This window comes from Morus notabilis, unplaced genomic scaffold (assembly GCF_000414095.1).
Source record: "Morus notabilis unplaced genomic scaffold, ASM41409v2 Scaffold1245, whole genome shotgun sequence".
In the NCBI taxonomy this organism is placed as follows: domain Eukaryota; kingdom Viridiplantae; phylum Streptophyta; class Magnoliopsida; order Rosales; family Moraceae; genus Morus; species Morus notabilis.
In genome coordinates, this window is record NW_010362534.1 from 282,014 (window position 1) to 286,469 (window position 4,456).

The window sequence follows — 4,456 nt, forward strand, 5'->3', positions numbered from 1 at the left end:
TTCAAGAGGGGATGATGTAGCATTTCATGTCCAATTGTTGATTTGACTCAATCCCATCATGAAGTCCATGTAGCACACTTCACTAGCCAAATTTTTGGCCATAATCCCTTAAGTTTGGCCGGCCAAGTGAAGGAAGGAAAGAGAAAAATGAAACCTAACCCTTGTACCTTTGTCTACTTTCTAAATTTACTCATTAAACTGTCCAAAATTATACTGACAGCTATTTTCTCCTGTATGCGGGTACTGGATGCTAGTTTGTATTGTGCTTGGAAATTCTTAAAATTAATGTTCTCAAGCTGTATCTGTACTAAAAATTCTTCCGTTTTAAAGTACGGTGAGAATTTATCGATCGAATTTACTTGATCGAAAAATTGTGAACTTAACGTGAAATCTGCTACAGAATTTAGGAATGCAGATGTTAATTCCATAAATCCTTCAATCACAAAATGTACATAGTATAATGATTTTTCAGGAAAATCCTTGACTTAAATACAAGAATTATATTATTAAAATTATGGAATTTTTCTTGGTCACTACACTTGGTACATTTTTGGTAAACGTTCTAGCGACCAGCATTAAAAAATTGGATGAAGTCAGCACATAGATGGCCAAATAAACAATCACAGCTTAAACCAAATCCATTTTATTCAGGTTGTGATGATTCAGATCCAGAGAATTAATGACGTAGTTGGACACAATTTATTGAGCAGGTAATTAAGTTGAAATTCAAAACTTGTTGATGAAGTCATATATATGGGCGTTGATCTCCTCTGGCCTTGCCTGGTTGATGTAGTGACCTGCGCCTTCAACTATAACCACTTCCTCCAAGGACGGCACGTCCTTCTTGAAGCCCCCACCTTCTATATACTGCTTCATCCCCGGGAAATGATAGGCCAGGTCATCATCGCCGACGATGAACTTCGTTGGAACTTTGATTTCTGCTCCGATCCATGGAGCTAGTAGCTCCGACGTTCTGCAATAATATCCGCAATAATTAATGTCATTTCATGATCAATATATAAAAGGTAGGGAAGGAAATTACATACATACATACATGTTTATAGCTCGATAATAGTTCAATGCTCCGGTGAACCCTTTCTGGTCGAACTTACTTGCACAATAATTGATGTCTTCTTCCGATAGCCAAGACGGCAATGTATCTGGAGCTTTTACACCTTTGATTCCTACATCTTTCGGTATGTGAAGAGGAGATGAATTGAAAGATGCATAAAATTTCTTAAGTATTGCTGCAGTGTCATCGGAAGCAAAATCTTTTTCAATATCTCCAGGTTCCTACAACGCGAATCTACCGAATTATTACCACTCTTTTAACTTGTGAGTAACGTCACAGCTGACACAACCCATTTTAATTATTATATATTGATAAATTTTGACATTTAATTACTATGAATTGATGCCATACTTTTTCATCTAAACCTTACAACATTATCTTTGAATTATTTAAAACTAAAAGTTTACTTTTACTATTTCTAAAGCTTCATGAATCTGATTAACAAAGAGTGATATAGCATTTGAAATAACATAAATATATATATATAGCACAAATAAAAATGAACATGCATATAAGATATCATTATTATATTCTTTATAGCCAAATATAATATTGGTATTAACATTTATATTGGAGATAGTCTAATAATACCATGAGCTAATTTTTGCTTGTTGAATCAATGAAATGATCGTTAAATCCTTAAATATAATTTACGATGCCGTAGATTGGACGGAGTTCTCTAGTTGTCTTTTCTTATCAATGAAAGGCATGTTTTAGCAAATGACTACATGGTTTATATGAACAAAAAATGTGTGGAAAAAAAATAGAAAAAACATATATAGAATTGTAACATTAATTCTAGCTTGATCTAGATACATAATAATCCAGTTTAAGGAAGATCACCAAATAGAAGCAATGGTAATAAATTATATTTGACATATAAATTTTGCAACAAATAAAAAAGTACCAGAAATGCATTTATATTGGATACGGAAACCTCAACCACCCCAAACACAAAAAGAGACAGCACAACATTCAACTTATTCCGTAACCGTGTGACAAGACAGAAAGGAGAACATAGAATCCTAGAATCCAATAAATCAATAATATCTTTCAATCTCTAATATACAGTGTTTTCCTTATTGACAACAGTTTTTTCGCCCGATAATTATCTATTTGATCTAAAACTTCAAACCAATATTTATTATTTACAAAGTTTCAGTTCTAAAATTGGTGGGTGGCAAAACGCGCAGGAGTTGGAGTTTAAATTTAAATTTCGATTGAATCACCTGAAACCTGCAAATGTAGAAATCGTCGCCATAGAAAGCCCTTAACGCATCCACCGGCTTTATCGCCGGATTCCTCGTTACCGGCGTATAAGCAACGCTGAGGTTGACCAGAGCCTTAACCTTATCGGGCCTGAACAAGCACAAGTCCCAGGCGATGTAAGCACCCCAGTCGTGGCCCACCAGGAACACCTGGTCCAGCCCAAGATGACCGAGAAGCCCGACGATGTCGCCGACAATGTGGTGAACGGTGTACGATTCCAGCGAAGGCGGCGCGTCGGAGTCGCCGTAGCCGCGGAGGTCGGGAGCGATGCAGCGGTAGCCAAGGGCGGAGAGGGAGAGCATCTGGTGCCGCCAGGAGTGCCAGAGCTCCGGGAAGCCGTGGAGGAACAGGATCGCCGGACCGGTCCGATGGACGCCACGTGGATGTTGATCCCGTTTGTGGTGATCGTCGAATGCTCAATTTTGTCCATTTTCTGGCGACTTGCTTTGTTTTTCTCTCCTAGTCTAGTCTCAGTTAAATTGCTTAAGAAGGAAAGAGATGAGAAGTTCGATGATTTTTTTTTCTTTTTTGATAATGGATTTTTTTGTCGGCCGTAAATTGTTAGGCTAGACTTTTTTGTTTCATTGTTGTTGTTTTTACGTTGTATAGATCGAAATGACCACGTGTAAATGAGAGGCAGACATCAAGTGGACGGGCCCATTCTCAATATCTTTATTTATTTTTAATTATTTATTTGTTTATTAATGGCTTTTGGACATAAGAGCAAGACGAACCCAATAAGTTATCAAACTTCAATAAAGACAAATAGAACACGGAGGAACTTATTTAAACTGCAAATATAAAAGTTTTAACAAGGAATAGTTAAGAAACTAATAATTCTATTTGGATCCAGTTTAATTTATGTATTCTCAGTACATATCATGTGTTTCTATACTGTAATCAACAATACAACCATCCAAATAAGATCATTCTAACTAGATAATGTACAACACCATAATCTTCTCAAAAATAAACGTTTGATTGGAGGATTCAAACTATGTGATTCGAACCATTTTCGATTTACGTGAATTTTTTGTAAGAGAAAATACTGTATCGAACCACGAAGCATGATTCGAATCAGGGAACGAATCCCTCTACCAAACATCCCCAAAGTGTTTAGCTTTAATTTACGGATTGTGAAGTCGTTTTTTTATACCAAATCCTTTAATTATATATGTTTTTGCTTGTAAACACTTTATAAACATAATTAACGGACATTGAATAGTATCAGAACCTTATGTGTTCCACTCACAAATACAATTAAAAAGATTATTATATGAATTATGGAAGTCTTTATTTTTTGTTTATTATCGTAACAAGACAAAGTTAAGTAGACAAATAAAAAATGTAATTCTTGGTTTTGTTGTTTATTTAGTCCATATATATAGCAATCATACAAAGGCTGGTCGAATAATAAGAAAATAATAATGCCACTTGAACTTAATTTCGCCATTAAAATGTAAATCTGATTATAAAATAATAGGAGAGAGAGAGAGAGAGAGAGAGAGAGAGAGAGAGAGAGAGAGAGAGAGAGAGAGAGAGAGAGAGAGAGAGAGAGAGGCTTTCGCCAATCATTCCGTCTACAGGGCCGGCTCTACGACTTAGCTACTTTTTGTTTTTTTTTGTTTTTTTTGGTTAATCTACATATTAATTTAGGCGCACTTGCAATATTGCGTAAGACATCTTTTTCAATTAAGGTCATTCATTAATAATAGTCGGAATTAAATTCATAAGAGGTCACTAAACTTTTTTCTCTATTCAAAATTAGTTTTTGTACTCAAAATTGTTCTAATTTAAATCTTAAAATCCTTTTGAATATGGTCAAACTAAGAACGTAGAGTTTAATAGACACTTCATCAAAAGGAAGATATATTGAATCAGGATTGGTTTGTACTCACTATATGTTAGAAATAGTATCCTAGAAACATAATATATAATAGGATATTTATTATTTAAATAATAAAAGAATTTATTCATTATTTTATGTGCATATATTTATGAATATTTTATGAATATCAAATGAAAATTTCGTGATTATTTATGTAACCTTAAACATAGTATATAAGTGTTATATACGAGAGGATAGTGTTTAAGGATAATAATTAAAAACATTGT

General features: G+C 34.4%; 1 pseudogene; it reads right to left on the reverse strand.

Moving 5' to 3' along the window:
* Positions 1–623: 623 nt before the first annotated feature.
* LOC21394804 lies at positions 624–2,880 on the reverse strand (annotated as a pseudogene).
* Between the last annotated feature and the right edge of the window lie 1,576 nt (positions 2,881–4,456).